Source organism: Sinocyclocheilus rhinocerous, unplaced genomic scaffold (genome assembly GCF_001515625.1).
Source record: "Sinocyclocheilus rhinocerous isolate Xijiao unplaced genomic scaffold, SAMN03320098_v1.1 scaffold1097, whole genome shotgun sequence".
Taxonomy (NCBI): domain Eukaryota; kingdom Metazoa; phylum Chordata; class Actinopteri; order Cypriniformes; family Cyprinidae; genus Sinocyclocheilus; species Sinocyclocheilus rhinocerous.
The window spans coordinates 479,911-495,456 of NW_015630974.1; the positions used below are offsets into that span (position 1 = coordinate 479,911).

Sequence of the window (15,546 nt, forward strand, 5' to 3'; positions counted from 1 at the left end):
TTTTGATTGGATGAACATTTCTTGGTCCTACGCCTTCCACAGAATATATAAATACTATTAGATGGATAGCCTAAATGTTCTAATTCAGATGGGCTACCTGTTTTTTTTTTTTTATGGTATATCAAAAAGTGTTTATTTTTTAAATGTGATTGTTGGTACATTTTACCATTTTTTACCATACTTTCAAAACAAAAATTAAAATAGGAAAAATATGCAATATGAGAATAATTGAAGACAAAATGTGTTTTACTGAGAAAAAACAAGATTTGTTTTTTAAAAAGCCTCTTTCCAAAAGGTACATCTGGAAAAAGGGGGGTCGTCTTATAATCAGGGTCGTCTTATATTCGGGCCAATACGGTATTAATGCATATAAAGTGAAAATTGCAAAATCCATTTCTCAGATTCTGTAGTGTTGTAATGTATTCACATATCTGTGTGTTGTCTATTTCGTTTAGTGACTCCCATTCAAAAAAATTTGATCTGTAAGACTGCTCACCAAGACTGCATTTATTTGATCAAAAATATTTATATATTAAAATTTGTGCTCTGCATTTAACCCATCCAAGTGCGCACACACACAGTAGTGAACACACACACACACACCGTGAACGGGCTGCCAGACCTGAGACTTGAACCCGCAACCTTCAGGTTACAAGTCCAACTCTCTAACCATTAGGCCACCATTAGGCCACATAAAATCAATAATATTGCATATCCTGAGATGCAAAGCTGAATTTTCAGCATCATTACTCCAGTCTTCAGTGTCACATGATCTTCAGAAATCATTCTAATATGCTGATTTGCTGCTCAAGAAACATTTCTGATTATTATCAATGTTGAAAACAGTTTGATATTTTTGTGGAAACCATGATACGTTTTTTTTTTTCAGGATTCTTGATGAATAGCACTTATTTAGAATCTTTTTTTTTTTTTTGTGGCATTATAAATGTCATTTTTGATCAATTTAATGTGTCCATTAAGTATTCATTTTTTTTAAAAATCCAAAACTTTGAACAGTAGTATATTATTCTTTAAATTATTATTTTGAGTAAATTATTTCTAAGTCCGATTCTTTAAAAGCTCAGCAAGAACACATCATACCTTCACAGGTGAATCGTTGTAGAGATCTAGCGTGTCTTTATCCAGGTTATCCTGGCTCCAGGAGGCCAGATCCATTCCACTGCTCTGAGGAACTGGGTCACATGACTTCAGACGGACATTAGCACTCAAGCAGGAATCCTGTACAGACCAATAGAGACACACCACACACTCAACACTGATCAAACTAGTGTGCACATATGCAGATAAACTAACTGCATAATTGGCATTCTGAGACAGATGTCAGTCACCTGTGGCATGGGAATACTGATGAAGAGCTCATCTTCACTTGTGTCCATGATGTCTGCCTCACACTGTGACTCCTCAAACACATGTTTAACATTAGGTCTGTCTGCAACCGCTGATTTATCCTGCAATGATGACACACATCTGTTAGCATTTGATCCCTGCATACTGGTATCTCAGGAACTCACGTACCTGCTAACGTGACCATTACAGAATATAACCTACCCAAACATGGAAGCAGTAATTGTGTACAACATCTACACATTTGTTTCAAAAGACATCAGCAGTAAAACAATCAAAATCTAGTAGAGGCTTCAGTAAGACAAGTATATACTACAGCTCCCAAAGCCATGGACACAAAGCGGATGATCCCTCATCTGGAGATGGGCATGCTGGGATGATGGCTAAGAAAAATAAAGTAGGTCTGCCGTAATCGGTCTGAAAGACACAGCAGATGTTACGTCAAAGTCCTTGTCACCTAACGTCCGGAGACTGAAAGTCTCTTAAGTGCTCAACAATGTCATTAGACAAGGCTGTCAATAGGCAATGACATTAAGATTTTGGGTTAAAAAATATGAATAAGGAAAAGTGCATTCTGTGCTCAAAATTGTGTTAAAATTCAAAGCATTCCATTTAGTGTCTGAATCGATATGAGCTGCATATCTAATAATTATAAAGTGGTTTTAGATGGATTATATCACGTCACACTGCAGGACTCTCTGAGAACAGTGTGTTCGCTTATTCCTTTTCCTGTCATTAAGAGCAGAAGCAAAAAAAAGGTCATAGTAAACTTTCGTATTTTGTATGAATCAGATCACAAGACATCAGAAACCACGAAAAATCCTGCTCAGCACAGAGGAAGATGAAAGAATGAACATTTCTGTTAAATGCAGAAATGTTAATCCATGCGTTCATGACCTCAAGGTTAGATTATTGTAAAGCTTTATTGGGTGGTTGCTCTGTGCGCTTAATAAACAAACTCCAGCTGGTCCAAAATGCAGCAGCTAGAGTTCTTACTATAACCAGGAAGTATGACCATATTAGCCCGGTTCTGTCAACACTGCACTGGCTACCTATTAAACATCGTATAGATTTTAAAATCTTGCTAATTACTTATAAAGCCCTGAATGGATTCGCTCCTCAGTACTTGAGTGAGCTCATATCGCATTACAGTCCTTCACGTCCACTGCGATCTCAAAACTCTGGTCATTTGATAATACCTAGAATATCAAAATCAACTGCGGGCGGCAGATCCTTTTCCTATTTAGCGCCCAAACTCTGGAACAATCTACCTAGCGTTGTTTGGGAGGCAGACACACTGTCAGTTTAAATCTAGATTAAAGACCCATCTCTTTAACCTCACATACACATAATACACTGTCGCATTTCTATTACTCAAAACTGTTAAAGGATTGTTAGGCTGCATTAATTAGGTCAACCAGAACCGTGAACACTTCCAATAACACCCGATGTACTCGTTACATCGTTAGAAAAATGGCATCTACGCTAATATTAGTCTGTTTCTCTCTTATTCCGAGGTCACCGTTGCCACCAGATCCAGTCTGTATCCAGATCAGATGGTCACTGCAGTCACCCAGATCCAGTACCTGTCACCTTTGGCTTGCTTAGTTGGAGACGCTTGACTGATTGCACAGACATTATTGGAATAGAGCTGAACTGGATGATGACATCACTGAATCATCAATGAACTGACTTTAGCTGAAAAATGACTGTTATTGTCCACTTGCTTTATTGACAAACTATTTTCCTGTTTGACACTGTAAAGCTGCTTTGACACAATCAGTATTGTATAAAGTGCTATATAAATAAAGGTGACTTGACTTGAAAGAAATTATAAATCTTTATACACTAATAATGTACAACAGCTATAAATAAATTATTAATAAGGAAATTAGTAACATCAGCAGGTAGCAGTATATCAGTTACTCTGATAAAAAACAAACACATCCAGATGTGTTTTCATGTGACAGCACTGTGCTGACCTCTGCTGGTGCATTTCAGCCAAACATGACTATGATTAAAAAATTCAAATAATACAAAATTTCAATAAAACACACCAGCGGCTCTATCCAGGAGATGTCATGATGTGCTGTGGATGAAGCTTCTCTCTGGAGTTCATAAAGTGCCAGAAGTTACTGATATCTTCAGGGACACGAGACCGGATCGCTTTAAAGTCACTCAGACCTGTTCAAGAATAAAACAGAAATAATATAAGTGGTGGTATCGGAAGAGATGTCCTTGTTACACGTTACATGTACGTACTAGTAATACAGTATCAGTAAATTATGCATAATTACAAGCAACTAACTCTAAATCAAATCCTAACCCTATAGTAAGTACATGTCTTAAAATGAATTTCGGCATGAATTAAAAATCTCAAGATGTTGTAAAAATCTTATTGAAAAGGGTGAAATTTTTTTGGGGGAAAAGTCTGGGATACATTTTTAATTGTTATTATTATTATTGCTATTATTGTATAAATTAATTTTAAAACAACTACTAAACTAGTTTAAAATGGGATTTTAGTAGTGCCTTGGGCAACCCAATTTCAGGTCCTCCAGATTGCCTCCAGAAGAACTTCTCTCCTATTGCTTCCTGTCTCTTTAATACTGTCCTATGTAATAAATGTAAAAAAAAAAAAAAAAAAAACCCAATCATACTACACACATCCATAAAATTAATTTTTTTTCAAACCCAACTAATTGTTGTGCATTCATTTAAAAATTGTAGTCATTTAAAAGTAGTAGTCATAAATTGTAGTCATTTAGAAAAAATTCTCAAACATCATTATTTTGCCTTATTTGCTGTTTTTGACTTTTGATGGAGTAATTCTACATAATTGCATTTAAGAAAGCGTAAGAAAAGTATGACAGATACCACGCTAAAAGGGAGTATTAGGAGTGAATGTTGTACCATGCTCTTGTGCTCCATCTGAAACAGTCTGTATGTGACAGAGACACTGTCCGGTAGAGACTGACCCACTGAACTGTACTCATGGCTAGAGTGTGTTTGGACAGGTGGAGTAGAGCTGGAGGATTCATCCACCTAATTCACAGAACAACTCATTATCATACAGTATAACACTTCATACTGAACAGCATCAACCCATAAGCCCTGAGCCAGTAAGATCCACTATTAAATGGATATGTGGTGCTGGATGCTGACTGGTTAATCTAGATCTAGTAACAGCTGTGACATGAAAGAGCTGTTTAGCTGCTACTGTGTACTTAACTTGAGAGCAACTTAACATGTCAACAGCAGACACCATTCAATTAACATGCTATATGTTATGTCCCTTGATTTTTCTTTAGATACTTCTATAAAAGGGATTCACGGCTGTGCTGTATTGAATGGCTGTGAATATATTTAGCTGCATATCATGTTTATCAGCACACATAATACAGAATAACCCTAAATGCTTAAAGGTGAAGTGTATCATTTTATAATTGTTACACTGCTTTCATATCCCATGTTTAATATGCAGTGACAACTACAAATCATTGGCAGGTTGAACACAACCACTCTGTGGCATTATCAAAACATTACTTTGTTTGTTTGAGCATCTCAACCAGTACTAAACGCAGCACAGTGGAGCAAGTTAGAGGCTGAACTTGTTTGTGAACATTTTTGCAACATACACACCATTCAAAAAGTTATTTAGAATTTGATGTATTTATTCAGCATGGTTACATTAATTTGCATCAAAAAATAAAATGCAAATGCTTCAAATAATGCAGCCTTGGTGAACATAATGTAGTCAAATGTAATGTACAATATACAATGTTTAGCAGTGTCCCAGTGTGCAGTACCTGTAAGCCGTGTGTCTGACAGAATGTTTATATACAAATATTAACATTTTTCACACAAACATACAGATGTATCTCTAACCTAGAAATTTTGAAATGTTACATATTTAAACCTCTGAACAACATACACAAACCATAAGCAAAAAAAAAAAGGCCAGTCAAAATCAAAATGTCAGTTTATATTATTTATGTATGATTCATACCTAGATGATAAATGTGCTTTCTCCACAATCTGATGGGTGTCCATACCAGAACTGACCTTCGCCCTCTGAAATGAAACAAGAGAGGGCTGCAGAAAACAATAAAAAACAACCGTTTATAAGTAAAACTATTCATTAAAAATTCAGAATTCATTAATGGATGTTACTGACCCGAGTGTAATCTGACTTCAGGTTAGAAGCAGTAGACTCAACATGTGCTGGATCTGCTTTCCTCCTGCAAGGACATATCATGAATACAATGAAAATCCATTCAGAGGTCTTCGTGCCATTGTGTTTTGCATGGCAGGAAAATGTCCAGTGTCTACTATTCTGCAATGTCACAAAAGGACATCTTTCCCAATCTTACATTAGGTATGTATATTAGGAAAAAAGCCAACAAAATGCAAAAATCACAGAAGAATAAAAACAACTATATGTTCATTAGATTTAATCTGTGTATTAGAATGAAGGCATTGGAATCTGTGCAGATGGACCAAAAGAACAGAAAAAACACGACACACGCTTCTGGCAAAGCATGTGATGACACAAGGCGTAGCTACAGGAAGGCAGTTCCCACCCAATAGAAAACCAGTACCACAAAGGTTTTTAGCTCTCTAACTTGTGGCTTATCACAGCATTGATAAACATATTTGAGCCTTAAAGAGACGTATGGCAAAGGGAAAATGTTAAAATAACTTGTGATAGGGATATACCTAATGCCGTCTGCTCTCCGTTCCAGATATATCTCAAAATAAAATTAATTCTCATGAACATTAAATTGGCTCATGCATTGAATTTGACTGGTGGCTCAGGTTTGCCACAGGGACTCAATGTGCCCTCAACTATAAAGTGTGAGTTTGCGTGTGATGAAACACTGATGATAAAATGTGAGGGTCTTACCGCGGTACACACACTCTGCTGAACAGATCTCTGTTGGGCTGCAGCAGGAGTCGTCTGTGCCTCTTATCTTCAGCTTTACTCAGCTATGATCTGCCCTGAGTGAAACATTTACAATACATAAGGATTTTTCAAAATGTTGTGCATTGACCATTATTTTATCATATTTAACATTTTATGTATCAAGTCTGTATTTCACAAGTGATTTTTAATATAGATGTTTCCAACTGAAAAGTACAGATTTTGTGACATCTGTATGGTGGAAATTGAAATCATTCAACTCCAGAGTGGAAGAACAACACAAACAGATATAACACCTTTTGTGCTTGGCCCATAATAAAAATAATAATTCTAGCATAGACTTTAGGTGACCACGCACTCTCTGTGCTTGGACCCTGCACATTTCCCTTGTTAGACTACAACATAAATATCACCATCATGAGAGGCAGTTTTATAGATTAAAACACATCCAGACAATAAATCCAATGCAGAGTTCAAGCTGCTGCACTCCCTCTAGAACCGTTTACAGTAACATGCTACTGACCCCGTCTCATGCCTTCTCCATATTCCAAAAATAGCCAAAAACTCACTGCGCCTTGAGACGAGTCCAAAATCAGGTGTGTAGACAAAAAAATCCAGATAGACAAACATTCAAAAAAGGCCAGCAAACTCTAATCATGAAAAGTAAAACTCTGAATTCAAGAAACAAACAAAAAAAAACAACAACACTGCTTTAATGAAGAAAGAAAAAAGAAAAAAAAAAAACCCCGCAAACTCCACAAATAAGCTACATTTCAGATTAGGGCCCTGTGAAATCCATTTTATTTTCCCATAATTTCTGTGTTTTTTTTTTTTCTGGATTCTGTGTTTTATGATTTACAAATTTATCAACATGGGGTCTAATGAAATGAATAAAAAAAAACTTTTAACAATTTAATAAAACTTTTAAAAAGTAATCAAACGGAAAATATAATAATAAATGCACAACAAAACAGTTCACTTTTATTTTTTTGCCAAAATGAATTTGCACAACAGAACTTTATATATTAAAACATGGATGAAAAAATATCTTGGTTGTATAATATTCCTTAAAAATACATTAGTAATATACTATATTAAACAATTAAATTATATTAGTAATATATTTCTGTCATAATTTCTTCAAGTTAAGTCAAAGTTTTACTTTTTACTTGATATGGATTGTCATTGTTATTATATTATTACCCAGCCTACACTTACTCTTCTTCACTGGTGCTGTATGGGACAATAAACTCATTTATCTTATTATGGTTTGACTGCTAGCTATGTAACTGTAAATATTTTTATCAGTTTATAATGAAGTTTATGTCAAGATGTAAAAGAGAATCAGAACTCTTTTATTCACAATGCATTCTTCTTCTTTCTCCCCCTCTAACGACATTCTTCATTTAATCGTTCGTGACTAGTCTTTAGCCAGTACCTTGGGTGAGAGTTTACAGAGGGTGGCAAATTTGTGGTGGCCCGTGGTTTCCATCAGATATTTTTCGGGAACAAGTTCTCGGCCGAGAGCTTTCCACCAAGTTTCTGAGATTTCCCTGCCGATACCAAAGAGAGAGTGTTTCTGAAAACGATCTGGAACCCGCTGAGAGGTCTAAAAGAGGGATTAGAAATGCATTTCTAAGCAAGCTCTAACTCACATATAAAAGATGAAGGCTTCATTTACGCAATATACATTTACATCAATATACGTCTTTTTTCCTCAACTTTTGCTGCTTTTCATGGAAATATTTTTGAGCACATATTTTTTGGACTGATAAATGATTGTGATTAAGCTCAGAATTTTATGACTCAAAATCAAAGCATAGTTACTTGGTGTTAAATGTTTTTCTGTTTGACGTACTGAGCCCCACACGAAGAGGAAGGGCGCTGTGATGCCAAACCTCTCATCCATAGCACTGATGGCCTTCATCACGAGCCAAAGTCCTGCAGGGCAACCTCTCTGTTTACACTGAAACCACACCCAAATAAATCAACCTTCATGAAGTATTAGAACAGTTTGAAGACACACAGAAAGCAGACTTACTCAAAAGAAAGAAAGAAAAACTTTTGAATAATTCATGATATTATTATGACATTATTAAGTAGCCATATTTTTTTGTGAAACTCAAATGTGTTTATTTCTTTCTTTGGATTGAGTTGACATTTTCTGGACAGGTAATGGGATTCACCCAAAATTATATTAACTTACTTTCGCCCGCACTTGTTTGAATTCAGATACTTTTCCATTTTTGCCATCATGACCCAAAGAACATATGTTTTAAGTATGTCCAACAGAAAAAAGTCTTGTGAGTTGAACTAGTTAACAAAATGAGGATGGGTTATCACCTATTCAGGGCCATATCTCCAGGCACTGGGCATCCCGTCTCTACCGGCCCTCCCGATCCACTGATAATAAGACTCCATCTCTTTGGGAGCTCCATAATGGATGACCTTCCTGATATCAGATTTATTAATGCCTATCCCAAACGCAACAGTGGCCACCACACACTGCCAACAAAACCATGAAGAACCAACACTGTTACGAACTGTAAATCCCCAGCCAGACCATTTAAAAGGAAACTATAAAATCAGCTAATCATCATCAGTTCATACGATGTCACAAACATAGACACTTTAACATAAGACTACTAGACACTACAAAAACAAATGCTGTTTGCAAACGCTGGTACCTGATGACAATGCTGCTATTCAGGCGGTGTGATGTTTTTAAACAAAAACATTTAAGCAACAATTTGACACTGAGGGCGGAAAATTATCATGAAAACTAAATTTCTGTTTCGTGTGAGACAAAAATTATAATAAGCCTTTCAATGGCATTCACCTGAATCTCATCCCTCATGAACTGATGCTGGGTTTCTCTCCTCTGTTTGATGCTCAGACCCGCGTGATAAACTCCACTCGGGATGTGCAGCTTACACATGACACACAATGGCTGAGCCTTCAAATTCAAAACCACCCCTGCAAAACAAAACGTGTAAATAAACTGTAATTGGATTCAGAGGATTAGTGTTAAAATCAGATAAGACAATGGCAAAATAAGTAAAATGAGTAAGACAATGGCAAATTCTAGATTTTGGATTACATTTTTTTGTGTAATTTGATGGTCAAAATCAGATTTTTTTGAGTGGGCACTGGAGTTTGGCAATACATTAAAATAATAGTAAAAAAATATTATACATAATTAAAATAATTAAATCAAATAATTCCAGAAATTTCAATAACTGAATGTTCTTCACTGTTCAAAAGTACATTTACGACTTCAAGTCATTGGAATTTTTTTTATTATTTTACTCAGAAATATACATTTCTACTCAAAAATATTTTAAAGCTTGACATATCTAGAAAATATTATAATCATTATTAAAATTTTGTCTAGAAATCACACAAAATTCCTTCATATATGCAGATTTTCCAAGATTGTGAGAATCCTGGTACTTAAAATTTGAAGGCAAATGTTGAGGGAATAGCCGTGAGCGCCAAAATAGGAACCTAATTAAACAGTCAAATGTTAGGAATGACACATAAATGATCCAAATCAATCATTCAGTGGTATCAGTATATAACTTCATAATGACACAAAGTAGAAAGAAAATATGGCTTACACCAGGGAGATTTTTCTTGAGTTTCCCCAGGTCACGATACGCACTTCTGAAATCAGCAGAGATGCAATGAGCCTCGTCTACCGCATAAACCTACAAACACACACAGTGAAGTGTTCCTCATTTACAGTGAAGTATTCAGTCATTTCAAATGGCCTTTTATTTCTTCCCATTTGAGTTACCAACAGTCCTGTCAAACTGTGCTAGCAGAGGAATATTCCCAGAGCAGGGTTCAGGTGTCATGTACACGACCCTAAAATGACCCCTAGAGACAAGAGAACAGGGAAATAAAGTCAGTGGCTAAACACATATCACTGAATCTTCTGAAGTGAAACTATTCTTGGATAGTTTAAATGTGACATGTCCACTGATTTTTTTCAATCAACATCAGGCTTTTAGGTCACAATATTATGTATATGGGACAATATACAGTGACATAAACAACTATGTGAACCTTTTGGAATGAGTTGGTTTTCTTCAATAATTGCTCACAAAATTGGTCATAAAATTGTGTAAATGGCTCTTGAAATCGTTCCACAGCATCTCTATTAGATTAAAAGAATAGTTCACGCAGAAATGAAAATTTTGTTATCATTTACTCATCCTTTTATTGTTCCAAACCCATAAGACATTTGTTCATCTTTGAAACACAAATGAAGATATTTTGAATGAAATCTGAGATTTCTGTGCCTCTATTTAAAGTCCATTCCATCAAAACGTCGCTGTTTCAAAAAGTTCTTCAAGGCTTCATCAAATGAAAAACAGATTTAACACTGATTGACGCAAATACATAGAGCACGGAAGCTCAAACACACTTGCTTGTTGCACAAGAAAAATCCAGACCAGATGGTGGATCAGCACCTAGAGAGGACCTCTACAGGCTTAATTTCCAGCGATATCGTCGACTTGATTGCACAGACTCTATTTAAACTGAACTGAGCTGGATGATGACATCACTGAATTCAATGATGAACTGCCTTTCCCTATTCTAAAGTGTTACCGTTTGTTTTATTTGTATTTGTAATGTGTTTCTCTGTTCTTATTTTTTAATCACAAAGATAAAATAATGACAAAGATTTTTATCTTTGCCCTCTTTGGCCTAAATGTCTGCCATTGTTTTTTATTTTATATTTTGTTGTACCTATTTTCTCCAATTAAGTTAAAGAACTGTGGCGTACTGTAGCTGAAGCACCTGGTCCTTCATGAGGGCGATGAGAGGAGAAATTACCACACTCACGTTCTGGCAGTACACTGAAGGAAACTGGAAACACAAACTCTTCCCATAACCTGCCAACACAGCCATTCATGAGAGCAGACTTTTGAACACAAAGTCAAGTCAAATCTATTCGTATAGCACTTTTCTTAATGTCGTCATGCCTCATAATCACATTTAGCAGATTAGAGCTGGGCAGAAAATGACTATAACGACTACAAGATCATTTAGTAAATATCTCATAACTTCAACGATCAAGAAAAAGTTATACCAGTTGCCATGACAACAAGATTATCTCTCCTCTCCATGAGAACAGAGTGAATCACTTTCCACTGAACCCTGAAAAACCATAAGCATCATATGACAGATCATATATAAAACAAACAAAAAAAAGTGTGCTAATGGCAATAACAACTACGTATAAACATATTTACAATCATAAGCAATAGTAAAAGACACACAAATATTACTTCAAAACTTATGGTTTAAAGCTGTGATGTCCAAAATACATTTTTAGACATTTAATTTGTTCAGGAACAGGTTGTGTGATGCTTGAATCTTAACAGAAACAACCAAGTTCAAAACTGCTGCTAACAAATAATAAACAAAACATAGTTTACATAGTGATACATAGGGTGACTAGGAGCATGAAATTGTCCAGCCATGACTTCCTGTTCCTCAGGATTATAAATATGAGGAACACAAAGGCCAAATTCCCTTAATCATCCATCACAAGGAGTAAAACCAAACAACGTAGTTCTGATGTGCAGAACAAGATAATTGAGCTTCACAAAATAAAAAGTGGCTGTAAGAAAATAGCTAAAGCATTTAAAATTCCCATTTCCACCATCAGGGCAATAATTAAGAAGTTCCAGTCAACTAAAGATGTTACTAATCTGCCTGGGAGAGGACGTGTGCCTAAATCGAGCTAATGCACGGTGAGGAGGATAGTTTGAGTGGCCAAAGACTCTCCGATGATCACAGCTGGAGAACTGCAGAGATTAGTTGAGTCTTGGGGTCAGAAAGTCTAAAAAAACAATTTCAAACAGCCCCAACATCACCGCATGTTGTTCGGGAGGGTTTCAAGAATAATCCTCCTCGCTCATCCAAAAACAATCTCCAGCATATTCAGTTGTCAGACACGACTGGAACAGACAGGACTGGCCTCTATGGTCAGATGAAACTAAAAAAAGAGCTTTTTGGCAGCAAACCCACCAGATGCAAACAGGGATAAAAAGTACCCCATGCCCACGGTTAAATATACTGCTGGATCTTTAATGTTGTGGGCCTATTTTTCTGCCGGACAGCAAACAAACATCAAAATCAACACAGAAATGTGTCACTGAGCACAAAATGAAACTTCTGCCATGGCCGTCCCAGTTCCCTGACCTGAATCCTGTAGAGAATGAGTGTGATGAACTGAGGAGAAGCACCAGCATGGAGCTGGGAATCTGAAGGGTCTGGCGAGATTCTGGATGAAGGAATGGTCTCTGATCTCTTGTCAGGTGTTCTCCAAACTCATCAGGCATTACAGGAGAAAACTCAGAGCTGTTATGTTGGGAAAAGGATGTTGCAATAATTGGGTGCCAATAATTGTGTCCAATTTGAACTAGAGAAAAAAATTTATTTCATAAAGAGATTTTCTCCCTACTTTCCATTGTTTTACTTCAATGATACACTGTAAAACCTGGTAAGTTAAGAATACTCAAAACATTTGAGGAAACTTATTGCCTCAAAATATTTCAGTACACGAACTAAATTTTTTTAAGATAGTAGAGTTTAACATTTTTATGACAAGTGGGGCGGGGCTGAGAGCCATGGGAGCCAAGCCAAGCCAAGCATGGTTTCCATGATCCCACCCCACTCATCACAATGATAATTATATACAACTTGCTTCCATTAACAGCACATTCATTCAGATCTTTATAGTTAAGTGCTAGCTAATAACAGCACACTAACACATACTAATGTAATTATCTGAAAGACTCACAATGTTTGCATGTATATAGTCAAACAACATGCAGTATAAATTGTCTTTAAGTTCTGCTGTCCATCCTCAACCTGACCACAGGCTCTACTCTTCACCACAACGGTAACACTACAAAACCAACAGAACAGAAACCTATGTAAATCCTAACATAACACAATATTTAAGCACTAACTTATGTCTATCTATGTTAATCTTGTGTAAAAACACACAAAATAACACTTAATTTCTACATTTATTTTCCTTGTTGTCTGATGCAAAGCATGCTGGGAACTAGAAAACGCAATCATTTTAAGTTCACCTTACTACAACAACATTTTAAATTTACAAAACTTATTTCAATTAAGTCCAATGAATATTCATTATTATTTGAGTGAAGTTAACTCATTTCATTTAATTAATTTCACTGTTCGGTTTTACGGTTAGAATTTTATGCATTTTTCTGAAAGAACGACCAAAAGGATAAATAATGCAAATTTATTTTCATAGCCACCTTTGCTCATATTTACCAAGGGTGCCAATATTAGTGGAAGGCACTGTATAACTGTATATAAATCTGGGAAGGCCATTTATGTTCATCATGGACAGTAAATTTACCAAACCCCTCTTCCTCGTCTTCCTCAACATCGTCATCTTCATCTTCATCTTCAGCACCAGACTGTGGGACAAGTGCCTGTTTCTCATGACCATGTTCACCATTTAATCTTTCTATGTCAGCAGCACACTGACAAAACAGAAGACAAACACGACAAAAGTAAAGATCCGCTCTTGGAAACTATTAGGCATCAAACTATTTGAGTACATTTTGAGTTTTCAGAGAAATCTACCATCATTTATCTCATTCTCATGTTTTTCAAGATTAGGTTTTTGGACTTTCTTTGGCTATTTATGGTATTTTTGGAGCTTGACAACAGAGATTTAACAACAGAGAAAAGAACAGCCTCAAAGACACAAGGGTGACAATGTTTTTTGTGAACGATCACTCCGCAGCTAACACCTGGAAACATAACGTGAGCTTCATGAATCAGTTTTACCATTTCATTTCATCATCAAAATCTTCATCACTCTCCATGTCATTAGAGTTCTTGGGGGCTGATGCCTGCTAAGTCTGAAGGAAACCATAACAATAATGAAACATCAGTAATCACACTGATAAAGCACAGAGGAGCTGAATGCAGCAGTCACCTGGAAAGCTAAGGTGCACTCTTCCTCCAGCTGCTCGTGTCTGGCCTGCTGCTCCAGCATCTGCAGCTCATACTCAGAGATATCCAGAGACATCACACACTCTCTCTCAATGTGTCTGCCAGCGTCTTCCTCAGACTGACTATGGCTCTGGTCTCGGTTCTCTGGCTTAGTCTTAGCTTTTTCATCTGACGGATCAAACAGTTTGCTGCCATTCGACAAAACGCATCTTAGAGATGCAACTATCTGAGACAGATCATCCACTAGTCTCTTAGCACTGCAGAAATAATACAAATCACGTCATTGTCACGTGTATGTTCCCATTGAGTTTCTGTTTTCCTTATTTGGTCCTTCCTGTTCCTGTCCCAATGTAGTTTGATTTGTTCCAGGTGTATCTCATTATTAGTTATCCTCCTCACCTGTCTGCCCCTCGTTATCTGCCCTATTTAGTTCTAGCCCGTTCTGTTTTCCCTTGTGTGGAATCGTGCTACGTGTGATTCCCTGAAAAAAAGAATTAAACTCCTTTGTTTTGTACTCCTGGTCTCCTCGCTCCTCACAGTAGGAACCCGTGACAGAATTCCAGACCACACAAAAAGTGAGCGGCGACTTTTCCTCGCGTTTGTTTTTTCTGCCTTTTTGAACAGTTTTTTGTTTTCCTTGTTTTCCCCGCGGCTATGGAAATTGCCGCTCGGTTCTCCGCCTTAGCTCGCCTAGATCTCCCCTTTGTTGAGTATTCCTGGGAGTTCTGCAGGCTCGCTAGGGCCCTCGATGACGCCACCATTAATTCTCTGTTCTGGCTCGGGGCCAACTACCATCGCCCCGGGTACCTCCCAGAGGGCAGGAATCCTCCGGTGTCTGGACAGCGTCTTGCCCCGAGCCAGAACCAGCCCACCATCCGCGGCCTACTCTAGTTCACCGGCCGTTAATATGGCAAGCCCAACGAACATTAATATGGCAAGCCCGCAGATGAAGGTCCTTCATCCTTCCAAATCTGTGATTTCTCAAATATTGCAGCTTTACAATGACACTAATTCATTCAAGTCCCCCCAAAAGGCTGGTCGTCCATGCAAGACAAATGCACAAGAGGACAGGATAATGCGGAGACTTTCAATGGGGAATCGGTTCAGCACTCCAGCTGGAATTGCTCGCCGGTTCAGTGCTGAACAGGGTCTGGATCTGTCTCGGCATGTTTAAGAGAAGTCAGACTGAAAGCGCACTCTGCAGCGACGAAGCCTCTCATCAGCAGAAATAATCAAAA

The 15,546-nt window shown here is 37.1% G+C and overlaps 1 pseudogene; it reads right to left on the bottom strand.

Annotated features, from left to right (window-relative positions):
• Window positions 1-1,059: 1,059 nt before the first annotated feature.
• LOC107740793 (Werner syndrome ATP-dependent helicase-like) lies at window positions 1,060-15,183 on the bottom strand (annotated as a pseudogene).
• Window positions 15,184-15,546: the final 363 nt, after the last annotated feature.